At 34.4% G+C, this 14,740-nt stretch overlaps 1 protein-coding gene across 1 annotated transcript in view; it reads right to left on the bottom strand.

Moving 5' to 3' along the window:
- Positions 1–14,740, bottom strand: part of CNOT4 (CCR4-NOT transcription complex subunit 4) — a 74,845-nt gene that overhangs the window by 2,681 nt on the left and 57,424 nt on the right.

The following is a 14,740-nucleotide window of genomic DNA, read 5'->3' as shown; positions in this document are numbered from 1 at the left end:
ATGTACAAAGCTACAGTATTTCTATAAATATGTCAATATATTCCTCTATATAATAATGGACTGTAGAAATACAAGAGGTAAAATGCTTATCATCAGTAAATAGTAAAATGTGTTACAGGTAGTCCTTGATTTACAACCACAATAGAGCCCAAAGTTTCTATTGCTAAGCAAAGACAGTTGTTAAGTGAATTTTGCCCCGTTTTATGATCTTTCTTGCCAAGTGAAGCACTGCAGTTCTTTAGTAACATGGTTGTTAATGGAATCTTGCTTCCCCATTGACTTTGCTTATCAAAAAGTCGCAAAAGACGATCACGTGACCCCAGGAATCTGCAATCATCATAAATACATGCCAATTGCCCAATTTTGATCATGTGACCATGGGGGTGTGGTTGTAAGTGTGAAAAACAGTCCATGTCACTTTTTCAGAGCCTTTGTAACTTTGAACAGCCACTAAACAAATGGTTATAAGTTGAGAACTACCTGTATACTTGATTCTCTAAATAAAAAAAAATCCAAGAGAAAAAAATCTAAACATTTCCTGAAAACATTTTTTTATTGTGGCATTAGTTTATGCTTGACTAAAAAAACTGGACAAGTTATTCCTTTTTTGCAACTGAGTAGATACATTTAAACATTCAAACTCTCCTGTAGTCTCTCCTGGAGACTACAACGGCATAACTATACAGTTATCTCAGCAACAAATAACTGTATAGTTATCTTACAAATAGTATAGAATCTAACCACAACTGCATACATTTCACCAAAACAGGGGATTAAACATCCATGTATGAAAATCTATTTGTATATAAATCCACTAGAAAATTCATTTTACTTGCAGCATATTGACCTTTATAATGGAAGACTTTGATATATATGGCTACCAGAGTTGGTTAGCTGATATTAATTATAAATTCATTTAGAGATTATTCTGGGCATAACTGATTTATTACTTGAAAACTTTTCATTAACAATCATATAAGGTAGAACACAATATCTTCAAGCTCCTAAGGACCAGTTTAATGATCTGCAAATCTAGAATATGCATGTAGATTCCTAATTCAGCCTCTCCTTCAAACAAAAGGGGAAGGAAAATCCTACATAAAACTACACTGTGTGCACAATTATTAGGCAAATGAGCATTTTGACCATATCATCATTTTCATCCATATTTTCCACCTCCAAGCTGTATAAACTTGAATGCTTAGTGGATCTAAGAATATCAAGTGATGTGTATTTGTGTAATGAGGGTGGGTGTGCCCTAAGGAGATCAACACTCTATATCAAGGTGTGCACAATTATTAGGCAGCTTCTTTTCCTCAGGCAAAATGGGCCAAAAAAGAGATTTAACTGATTCTGAAAAGTCAAACATTGTAAAAGGTCTTTCAGAGGAATGCTTGAAATTGCTAAGATATTGGGACATGATCACAGAAACATCAAAGGTTTTGTTGCAAATAGTCAACAGGGTGACAAGAAATGTGTTAAGAAATAAAGATGCACATTAACTGCCAAAGATTTGAGAAGAATCCAAAGTGAAGCTACCAGGAACCCATTATCCTCCAGTGCTATCATATTCCAGAATTGCAACCTACCTGGAGTGCCCAGAAGTACAAGGTGTTCAGTTTCAGAGACATGGCCAAGGTAAGGAAGGCTGAATCCCGACCACCACTGAAGAAGACACATAAGTTGAAGTGGCAAGATTGGGCCAAGAAATATCTGAAGACAGATTTTTCACAGGTTTTATAGACTGATGAGAATGACTCTTAATAGACCAGATGGATGGGCCTGTGGTTGGATCAATAATGGACAGAGCTCCACTTCAACTCAGATGCCAGAAAGGTGGAGATGGGGTACAAGGGCAGGTATTATTAAAAATAAACTAGTTGGACCTTTTCAGGTTGAAGGCAGACTCAAAATCAACTCTCAAACCTACTGCCAGTTTTTAGAAGACACTTTCTTCAAGCAGTGGTACAGGAACAAGTCTGCATCTTTCAAGAAGACTATGATTTTTACGCAGGACATGCTCCATCACATGCATCAAAGTACTCCACTGCATGGTTAGCCAGTAAAGGATTAAAAAGATGAAAGAATAATGACATGGCCCCCTTCCTCACCTGACTTAAACCCTATTGAGAACTTGTGGGCCCTTCTTAAATGGGAGGTTTATGTTGAACAGTACACATCTCTGAATAATGTCTGGGAGGTTGTGGTTGCTGCTGCACAAAAGATTGATCGTCAACAGATCAAGAAAGTGACAGACTCCATGAATGGAAGGCTTATTATGACTGTTATTGAAAAGAAGGGTGGCTGTATTGGTCACTGATATTTTTTTTGAAATGTCAGAAATCTTTATTTGTACATTTTGAGTTGTTTATTATTCTCACTTTAACAGATGCAAATAAATTTTCATTTTTCATTTAGTTGCATAATTCTGCACACTAATAGTTTCCTAATAATTGTGCACACATAGACATTCTCCTAGGTAAATGTAAAACCTCATTTTTATTTTCTTAAATATTCAGGTTTGAGATTTATTAACATTTTGGATTGACCAGGAGCACTGTAGTTGTTCAGTAAGAAAATTAATTCTCCAAAATACAACTTGCCTAATAATTTTGCCCACGGAGTAGGTGTCAAAACGAAAAGGAATATTTTATCATTGATCATCAAACATTTCTGCCAACAATAAAAAATGTGATCCAAGCATTGGTTTATCATTATAATTATAATATATATTGATTGTATGTTATACATACATACACCATACACTCAGAATAGCCATTGACCCCAGCAACATATTGGAACAGTTGGGCAAGATGAGCAAAACCAAACATTTTCACAATGGTGAAAATTAAATGGATAGTTCATTACATATACCAAGTGGTTCTTTAACCATTATGTGTTACACCATTTTTTTTTAAGAAGAGAGTTTTCTATAGTCAAAGGCTGAAGCTTGCACGGGCATGGTTTTTTCTTTCTTTGTGCTCAATACATAAAAAGTTTCAAATTATTGTTATAAGCAACCAAACTGCCACATAAACTTCCTTCTGTGTCTGAGGGAACATGCTTGCTTCAATTCCAATTAAAACTTAAGATATTTCCTTTTAGTGAGATGAACAGCTATACAAACTTGATTAATAAATAATGAATAAATGTTTTAGCATTCTTGACTACCTAATGTGTTGCTTTAGGCAGATTGGGCAATTTATAATCTGAAACCCGCAGAGTAGCTTGCAATTGCCATACACACGAACACATATGTGAATAAATCATCAGTTTGAACCAGCCCACTATAGGATGGAAACCTCCTCACTGATGATTATAGATTGTAGCTTTCCAAGGTGGATCAGTGCTGTATCTAGGTTTTTTTAAAAACTTTCCAGTCTAGACTAAGAGAGAACAGGCCCCAAATCACGCATCAAACCAGCTTCTGTAATTACAGAAGGACTAGCACCTGAGGCTCGATATTCCTAGTCCAGTGATCTAGCCACCACTCTGTATTGGTTATTTCTTTATTCATGTGTTACATTCATATGTGTGTATACACACATACAACCTTAAACTAACCCCAAGAATGCAACATTTTCCTTAGAAGAACAGACATAACCTCACTTCAGATGCCAGACTGATTTTTTTAAACTGCATACCCTATGATGAAAAAGATTGCCTATAACTTGATTTCTGCATAAATTATAATTTATAAATATAAATATATAATTTATATATTTATAAATTATATAATTTATAATTTACAAAATTTAAAAGTGTTTTTGGTAGATTTATTTGCAAATGATTCAAGATCAGCAAGATTATTTACACGTTATAAAATTATGCTACATTAGTAGTAATATAGTAAAATCTGGGATATTTTTTAATTTATTCATTTATATTTGTATCTTGCCATAATCAATACAATTCTCGGCATATTTTAATATCAAATTCAAAACTGTTTTCAATAAAGCAGTCTGCAGGAATTCATTTTATGATCTGCTCTCTTTGTAGCTTTCAGAATATTCTGCAAGTATAAATGTACAATTACCAACTCCACCACTCATGTGTAGCTTAGTCAAGCCAACCTCTACAAAAGAGGAAAACACAGCCCATCAGCAATGACAATATTCATTTGCCCTTCTCTTCTGAAAACAAGATTCTCCCAGAAAGTAGAAAAATCATTTTCAGGTCATACAGGATCTAAGCAAATGATCTGTAATGATCTTATATTGTAAGATTTTATCATTACATGGGGGAAGGGTTTCAGAATATAAAAATGCATTATTTCCAGTCTTTCTTAAAGTAAATTTCATAATTAATTTTTTATAACTTAGTGAAAAACATATATTAGAAAGAAATGCTTTAATGTATTATCTGACTTTTTTCCATTCTCCTAATGAGATGGAATTAAGGTTAAATTAAGAGAGCTAATAACTAAAACTAATAACTTGGGGGGTTCTTCTGGACTCAATTCCTACTCTAAGAGCAGGTGGCAGTCATGGCTAATGGGGAGTTCACACAGCTTCATGTTGTGCACCAGTTGCTTCTGTGGAGGTTCTGCTCAGTCATTCATGTCCTGGTAACCTCCCAAATGGGTTATTGCAATGTGTTTTATGTGGGGTCCCCTTAAAGAGTATCCAGAAATTTCAGCTGGTACAGAATGCACTGACCTGGGAACTTATGTGTGCTCATGGAATGGAATATGTTACATCTCTGTTCTGTGAGCTGCATCTAGTCACCAGTTTTTTCCCCAGGTCCAATTTAAAGTGCTGGTTTTCACCTTTAAAGCTCTTAATGGCCTGGGGCTTGGTTATTTGAGGAACTGCCTCTTCTCAATTACATCATTCCCAATTCCCAGCAGAAGACGTACATTGTGGGTCCTGTCTACTAAAGAGCTATATCTGGCAGGATGCCGGACATGGGCCTTCTCTTGCATGGTGCCTACCTTATGGAACATCATTCCTCTGAGGTCAGGCTGTCTTCATCCCTGTTAACTTTTCACAAGTTCCCCGAGACTTAGCTGTGCCATTAGGTTCAGTGGCCCCAGGGAATGGTGAGTGGTTGAGGTGGTCTCGCTGTTGTTAATATCTGTGACTCTCTCCTTGACTTCTAAAAATTGTAACATTAATTTTTATTGACTGCTTTTATATTTTTCATTGTGTGACTGAGAGTCATATTTGTCAGATGAGTAGCTATATACATATGATGAATAAATACTAAAAGAGCAGAGACAAAACAAAAAGGCAATGAGTAACATTTTGAAATACTGGTTGTTCTCTTAGCACATATCAAATAATGACAAAAATACCTTCCAATGTCCACTCCAATTAAATCAATTGAAGATAGTTTAGGATCTAATCACATCACATGCTAATTTACTAAACTGATAGGAAAAAATAATTGCTTTAAATTTTATATATGTTCTAAAAATGCAGTCTATATCTCTTTCTGATTGCTAAAATATGCATTCATGTTATGGTAAGCAAGAAAAATGCATTTTTCCTACAAATGATGATTCCTGATTAATTTCAGCTGAGGTTTGCTGATTACTTGATGCAAATTTGTCTATATTTCCTGCCAGGTGGCCAGCCTGTCTATCTATCTAGCTAACTGGCTGGCCACCCAATTTTATAAGCCACTCTCTCCAGAAGGTCTTTGTGGCATACAAAAGCAAACATAGGAGAAAGAAAAACATAATAAGGACAATAAAACTCTAAACAATATTCAACTGGCAATGTGCTGCCAAAGGAAAATATCATAGATTATGCTGTCCCGGATAGGTTTAATTTTCTGAGTCATAGAAAGAGATCTGTCATCTCAGAGCACTATCTAACATAGTTTATGCAATTAGACCATAAGCAGAGTTTTCTGTAGAAGTGAAAAATACACGAACTGATTCTTAATGAATCTTACAAAACATTCTGGAAAAAATTCTGCAGAGATGACAACAATTTTAAAGTGCTAAGATTTTTTTAAATTAAGCAGAACTGCAATAGAGGAATGATAACAATGGATCAGTTAATTCTGCTGAATGCAATTCTTTATACTCTTTATTTTTATAGCACCAATGATGTTACCTAGTTGGATAAGGAAACATCTGCAAGAAAACAACCAAACTCAGAGTGCACCAAAGATCCCACTGCTATTCTCTGTTTTATACACAATTACCAATATGATAATATTTGTTGAGACTCTAGGAGTGCAGAGAAAAGCAACAAAGATAATTAGGGGACCAGAGGCTAAAACATATGAAGAATGGATGCAAGAATTGGTTATGTCCAGTTTAATGAAAAAAAGGACTGGGGGTAACATGATAGCAATCCCAATATTTAAGGGGCTGCCACAGAGAGGGGGTTAACCTATTCTCCAAAGTATCTGAAGTCAGAACTAATGGATGGAAATTAATCATGGAGAGAACCAACCTAGAAATAAGGGGAAATTTCCTGAGTTAGAACAATTAATCAGTGGAACGGCTTGCCTTCAGAAGTTGTGGGTGCTCCATCATTGAAGATGTTTAAGAAGAGACTGGACAACAATTTGTCTGAAATGGGTATACAGTCTACTGCTTAAGCAGGAGGTTGGACTAGAAGAACTACCTCTGTTACAGGTAGCCCTCAACAAACAACAGTTCATTTAATGACCATCTGAAATTACAATGGCACTTGGAAAAATGACCTATCACCATTTTTCACACTTACAATGGTTGTAGTATCCTCTTGGCCATGTGATCAAAATTCAGACGCTTGGCACTTGACTCATATTTATGAAGGTTGCAGTGTCCTAGGGTCATGTAATCATCTTTTGCAATCTTCTGGTAAGCAAAGTCAATGGGGAAGCCAGATTTACTTAACGATAAGTATGCTCAACAATCCACACACTGCTAGAGAGAAGTTCCCTGAGGATGAGCTCCAGCATGAGTCCAAAAGCTTGAAAGACTAAACTTCTGGTCCCAGTGACCAACCCAGATTGGATCCTGCAATTTACTTATCTGCTATGTTTCATTTAACAGTGTCACTTCCCAATACATTAATACAGAAATCCCATGTTACCTCTGATAGAAAACCATTCAAAACTGTTTTTATTTAGTTTTAGTAGGGTTTGGCACATTCTTCACCTTTGCATCAGGCACACTTTGAGCTAAAGGAAATGACTGGTGCAAATGACAGAAAAAGAGCAAAATCTATCAATAATACTTATAATGTTAAGGAGACCTAGATTCCATATTTAAAAAACTGTGGAAGGTTTCAATTATAGCACTCGTCTGAATTTAAAACTCCAGTTCCCAACATTTCCAGTTAGAAGGATTTCATCCTGGAGAGCTGATGAAAATCTTTTTCACAGTGTTTAATTTTACAGACATAAGAAGTAAAGGGGAAAAAAGCATAGCATTAAGAAAGTTGCTACCATAAATGCACCAGCAATGTAAGGCTATTAAGTTATATTTTTCAAGTACATCAAAACAATGCTTAGAAGGCCTCCATCTTTTCTGCATTCTGAAAAGGCTTTTAAAAAATATTTTTTTAAAAAAGTATTCAGTATTCCCAATTTCCATTCTCATCCCAAGGTCATTTTCCAAATATAAAATCATGAACAATTTTATCACAGGTTTACATAAAAGAATCTCACAATTTTCCAGTTATTTTGATATTAAAACATTTTTGCACTATTGCTGCAAACATGCAGCAAGCAGTGATCGCTATTTTTGACTTTCATAATGCATTGATAATTTGCATTCACTTGCTTCTGAACTGTTTGGACACATAACAAAAGAGTTACTTCCCAGGCAGTCTTTGAATTATGAATGAAAGCAAATATACATGTCCCAGTATAATGATGCAAATCTTTATCTATTTGAATAAAATGATAAGGACCTAAACGGTAAAGGATATCAACATCTAAAATGATCAAGAACATTGCTATCTGTATTTTTCTGATGTGGAGTGAAAATTAAGGAGGTCAGTTCAATATATTTGAGTGGCACCAAAGTTAGCATATGCATGTATACAAACATATATATTAGTGCTATCTGTCTGTATCAACTTTGTGTTTTAGAACAGAGATATCAAACTGCCGATCCGCGGGCCGGATGCGTCATCCAGAAGCAGCGCCCACCCCATTGCCGGCAATGGCAAAACTCTCCTGATACATTATGCAATGTCACGTGATGTTGCGAGTTTGACATGTCTGGCCTAGAATGAACCTAAAAGGGTGCATCCTTAAAAGCAAGTATTCCAAGAGCTACAGAAGAAAAAGTTATGGAGATTTTTTAAAATTAAACTCTCTTTGCAATAATTCTCATAGATAGCCTGAACATACCAACAGTAATATGAAGCTGAAGCTTAATATGGTGAAGCAATGCTTTATCTGTATAAGGCCTAGATCTAAATGAGGCCTAATTCAATATTTTTCATTCCCTCCAGCAGTACTTGCTAATATCAAAGGAAGCAAAGCTGAACATGGGGCTTGGGGGGATGAAGCATTGGGAGAAACATTATCATGTTTAATTCTATTGTACATTTTTGTGATAAAGATGTTAAGGAATTTTGACTTTACTGTAATTATAATATTAAACTAAATCACACAACAGAAATATTCCTTAAAAAGTATCTAAACATCACCAAGACAAGATTAACATATCACTTAAAATTCATATAGAAATTGGTGTTTTTTTTTAGCAATTCACTCAGCACAGCTTATATTAGTGCAATTGTGGGTTCCCACTGTAAGACACTAAAATCAATAATGTTAGTATTTAATACTCTCAAATCCATGATCTGAGCTGTGCTGGGCAGTAGTTAGAATGCAGTAGTGTAGGCTAATTCTGCTGACTGTCGACTGCTAGCAGTTCAGCAGTTCGATACTCACTGGCTCAAGATTGATTCAGCCTTCCATCCTTCCAAGGTATATAAAATGAGGACCCAATATGCTGACTCTGTAAACTGCTTAGAGAGGGCTGTAAAGCACTGTGAAGCAGAATATAAGTCTAAGTGCTATTGCTATCTGCAAATTCTGGTAAAATGTATTATTTAATGTAAGCTACATCTGTTACAAAGATGTGAGACACCCAAGATCTAAAATAGTTAATGTTTGCTTTAAAAGAACGGTGTGGGAGATATATTGGAAGCTGGTGTTCCCCACGGCCAGAATGCTTGCTATATCAATAACTAATGCCACTTAGCACTAAGTATGAAAAATACAAAGCAAGGTATTCATTAACCTGTGGATAAGGCAGGAGAAAGAAGCATCAGGTTTAATCTGTAGAAAATATAAAAAGAAACTTCATCCTTATTTGGATAGAGGACAATCAACTATCAAAAATAAAAAGTGGCTTTAATCTAGTGTGTAATAAGAATTCTTAATAAGCTGTGTCGAGTATAAACCAGTTAAAGGAAAGAGCCTTGACACAATGTAAGGGATCTGAAGTCAAGATTTTGTTTTGTCTATTGAGTCTCCTTGTGGTTTTTGTTTCTCCTGATTCAAACTGAATGGTTTCATATGCATTTTATTATTTGTAAATTCTAAAGGCGATATACCCTGTAGGCAAATAAAAGCAGGCAGCTTTAGTTCATTCACAAACAAACAAAAATTAAAAATATTCATCTTTTGGATACTATAAATAGCATTTACAGCTTGTGCAGGCACTGGACATAACTCTGTTGTCAACCTTTTAAATGAACTTTAATATTTCTATTGATATGCAAGTTTTCCAGAGCAATAAGACTTATTAACATTTAGAGCCAGATGCAACAATTGGCCACCAATACGATCCAGCAAATAAATACTTGCCCTAAGGATGAATGGTAGAAAATGAACAAATGTGTACTAATGATGCAAAGGTCATTGCTAAATTGTATAAACTTTTGTTGAAATATGAGACAAGAAAAACAACTGAAAGAATGTACAATAAATAGGCTAAAGATTTTGGTTATAATAAAGAAATGCACGAGTGGAAAAATATGTGGTTGAAAGGACTGAGATTTACATTATGTTTTAGTCTTAAAGAGATTTTTTTTACAAAACTTAATATTATAAAATAATGTATCATTGATATCTGTCACTGGTAATATTATTTATAATATATAAAGGTATTCTGAATCGCTGGAAATGTGAACAACATTCTATCATGTTTGGTGGACATCATTTTGGCTACAAATGTGTGAATTAATTCAGAAGATTTCAGAAGTTAAAATCCAACTGAAACTAGAGACTTTTCTCTTGGAATAAACGGCAACTACAAATGTCACCAAACATTGTTTTATATATGACAACTGCAGCAAGATTATTATATGCTCAAAAGTGGAAAGACTCATCATTACCTACAGCAGAGGAATGGTTGGTGAAGATAGTGGAATTTGCAGAGATGGCTAAATTAACTGCTTTGATCAGAGAAAAAACAAGTACCTATGTTTATGGTTGCCTGGAAACCCTTTGTAGACTTTTCCATGAAACAGAAAAAAATGCACTTTGATGACTAGAAAATAAATTGGATAATAAAAAAAGTCAAGGTTCTTTTGTAATTACGGCGTATGAGATAATTTTGTAATCATATTTATATTTGCTGCAAAGGACAGTCGAAGCTCCCTCTTCCTGATTTTTTTCTTGATTCTTTCCGGTTTTTTTTCCTCTTTTGCTTCTGCTCTTTAGTAGTTTGCATTCGTTTTTACATGGTTTGTAAAACTTTCATGATTTATTTTTAAAAAAGAAACTACTTCCTATCTGCCTTAAATCTAAGTGTGAACTAAAGAAAGCAGCATAGATTTCTAATAGATGTCTTGGAAATTTGTGTGAAGTACAAGACTGCCAGATTTCACTTCTGAACATTGTTAAAGGGTCTGTTTAGTTACCATGTAAATACCTATTGATTATGTCCCATCAATTTGGTGTCAATTCTTAGCGATTACATTTTTTTTCATGTCCCTAAACAGGATTTCTGGTGTGCTGACAGGTTTGGCAATACTATAAAAATGGAGGGGGGAAAAATCTGATCTTGCTAAACCATTGCAGAAATATTTTGATCACATAGTACTTTTATTTAGCTTTAAAAAAAATTCACAGGAGAACTGAAGAAAAGTAGAAGTCTTGGAAATAAAATGGGCAAAGAAAGAAAAAAGACAGGAAAAAAACGGAAATCCACAGATTAATTAAGTAGGAGAACAATTCCTCAAAGGGAAAAGTATTGTTTATGTAGATTCATTCCTAAGAGTGAAGAATCTGGAACTATACGGGCCAACAAAACCATATATTTGAAATACACAATACTGAAAGTTTAAATCAATAAAACCAAGTTTAATTCACTTACTAAAATTAGTGAAATGTAGCTTATGCTAATTAATATGAATTATTTGTTATTACTTTTCAAAACTGCTTTGAAAACTTCTTTAACTGAGGTATGAATAGTATGTAAAAGAATAGTAAAGCATGCTAGGAGCTCGTATATTTTGTAAGAATTTTTTAAAATCCTTTATATTTTTCCTTTAGAAAAGAAGCTACTTTCAATATAATAAATTTTCCCACATAATAAATGAATCATTACAAAACATGAACTGTAGGTGTCTTGATCCTTAATATGAACTTAATGAAGCATGTATTATTAAATGAACATAGCGGATGAATTTGTCAGAGTCATACTAGATATATTGTGAAATGTAACATTAGGGGTTTTTTTTTATGGTGAACTTGAACTAGAAATAGTGATGTGACTGCCCATAAAAAAGATAACAATTAAATGTTCTATTGTCCATCGTAGTTGCACTCTTTCTAGTGGAAATCAGCATAAATCCAAGGGAAATGAATTCCCTGGTGAACAAAAACACCCATGTCTAACCTGGAATAAATGTGGTCAAACACACATTAATGGCATTAAATTATAGTAGATTATACTAGAGATCAGAATGGCACTTTTCCTCATATTTTTTTCAAGAATCAAACCTATTATGGCTAAATTTTAAACGTAATATAAGATTGTATAATCTTGACATAAACCTTTAAATCTGTAAAATAAAATTTACATTCTACAAGAAAAAAAGAATCTTTCTCATCTTGGTTAAAAGGCACAGTTCTTAATGAATGATAGTGAAGAAAATAATTTCAATTCTTTGCTTGCCTATTTTTAAAAATCTTGCATCTCTAACATTTTGCATTAGGGGAAGAACAAAGAGATTGAAATACTTTTTAAATGTAAATGATTTGTATCTATTTAATCACATTTTATTGGTTTTTTTAAACAATAAAACACAAATTAAGGAATGAATGCCCATGTAAAAGAAATCTGGAGTACTCCAGACAGGAGCAAAGAACAACATATTATTGAAATGCTATAATACACCCTGCTTCAGAAGTAGATACAACTCTGACAATTCAAGGCTGACAATACAAAACATATAGCACTGCAGAAAACAATTACATGCAGTTTATTTTGGGGGAAATTAAATGTGTGGGAAAACCGCATATATATTATACTGGGCAGATGGCAAATAAAAGTAAGTATGGTTGTACAATGGATATAAAAAAGCAGCTTTAAAATACAGAATACATGTAAATTTCTGTTGCTAAATGGATTTAGAATGATCCAAGCTTCTTAAATATAATACTTTTATTTTGAGGAATAATGGTCCAATAAATTTTGTAGGTCCAAATGAGAATCAACAAATATATAAAATATTGCCCCATAAGAACACCTTTCCCCTAACTTTGCCTTTAATATTACTGGAAGTGATATATCATATCCCAACTCAGGATTGAATATACCATTGGTGACACTGAGACAGGTTCTATACAGCCTATTCCACTCAGGTTGCTGTTTATTTCTGGTACAGTCCTTCCTTCTAAATCTTATTTCATTAGGAGAGGGTTCTCAGCAATCACTCTGTAACCATGATTTTTTAAAAACGTTTATACAGACTGGATACTGGAATAAAATACAGTAGATATAAAAAGTCTACACACCCCATTAAAATACCAGGACCTTGAGATGTAAAAAAAACAACACAACAGACCAAGATAAATCACTTCAAAAAAATTTACACAATTCAACTGAAAAACAGTCTTTCACGGGGGAAAAATGAAAAAGTTACAATAACGTGGTTGCATAAGTTTGCACGTATTCTTATAAGTAGGGATGTAAGTGTGTTCAGAATTAACCAGTCATATTCAAACTGATATTAAATAGTAGTTAGTCCATACCTGCCATCAATTAAAATGACTCTGATCAAGCCCACATTAAGTTCAGCTGTTCTAGTAAGAGTTTTCTGACATTTTCTCAGTTGCCTCTTATAGCAATAGCTGCAGTCTGCAAAAAGCTTACAAAGCATCAAGGGGATCTCACTGTTGGAATGTATCAGTCAGGAAAAGGGTACAAAAAATTTCCAATGTATTGGATATATCATGGAACACAGTGAAGACAGTCATCGACAAGTGGGGCAAATATGGCACAACAATGACATTACCAAGAACTGAATGTTTCTCCAAAATTGATGAAAAAAAGGAGAAAGCTGGTTTAACAGGCTGCCAAGAAGCCTATAGTAGTATTAAAGGAGCTGCATTGATTCTGGTAAGTATTGGTTATATCCTACATGTAACAACAATGTCCCGTATTCTTCGTATGTCTGGCTGTGGGGTAGGGTGACAAGATGAAGCCTTTTCTTACAAAGAAAAACAGCTACATTTTCCAAAACTCACATCCAGTCTGACAAAAGCACGTGGGAAAATATGTTATCTGGAGAGACCAAGATTGAACTTTTTGGCCATAATTCCCCAAGCTATATTTGATGCAGAAAAAAACCCACTATGCATCACCAAAAGTACATTGTATCCAGAATGAAGCATGGCAGGGGCAACATTGTGCTTTGGGGCTGCTTTTCTTCAGCTGGAACTGGGGCTTTAATTAAGGTGGAGAGAATTATGAATACTTCCAAGTAGCAGTCAATTTTGGCACAAAACCTTCAGACCTCTGCTAAAATGCTGAAAGTGAAGAGGCATTTCATCTTTCAATACAACTACCCAACACTTACCTCCAAATCAACCAAAGAATAGCTTCACCAGAAGAAGATAAAAGTTTTGGAAGTTTTTTCAGCCAGAGCCCAGACCTGAATCCAATTGAAAATCTGTGGGGTGACCCGAAGAGGGCTATGCACAGTAGATGCCCATGTAATCTGGCAGATTTGGAGCACTTTTTCAAGGATTTTGCCCTTTACTTTGGCAAAGACTCCCAAAGCAAGATGTGCCATGCTGACAGCTCTTACCTCAGAAGACTGAATGCTGTCATAAAATCAAAAGGTGCTTCAATAAAGTATTAGTTTAAGGGCAAGCATCTTTATGAAACCATGTTACTGTAAGTATTTTTATTATTTCCCCCCCCTAAAATGTTTCAATTTGCTTTTCAATTGAATTGTCCAGCTTATATGCTATGTTTAAAATGGAAAAAGTTCTGAAGTGATTTATTTTGGTGTGGTGTTTTGAGGGTTTTTTTTACATCTCAAAACCCTGGCATTTTAACAGGAGTGTGTAGACTTTTTATATGCACTGTTGATACTGATTTTTAAAAATGAGGCGGTCTTAAAGCTAAAAATAAAGTACCAAAGAACATGTAGGCAAAGCAAGTGAAGACACAGACACTGGAAAATTGAAACTTTTCAGAATGTTTCAATTACTAATAAAATGATATTAAAAATTGTAAGTTTTCCTAGTTATTTTAAAATATCTATAGAGAAAGAAAACCAAGATTTTCATGATAAATAGCTTAGAAAGATAAAAT

This window comes from Vipera ursinii, assembly GCF_947247035.1.
Source record: "Vipera ursinii genome assembly, chromosome: 6".
In the NCBI taxonomy this organism is placed as follows: domain Eukaryota; kingdom Metazoa; phylum Chordata; class Lepidosauria; order Squamata; family Viperidae; genus Vipera; species Vipera ursinii.
This window is presented reverse-complemented; position numbering and strand designations above follow the sequence as displayed.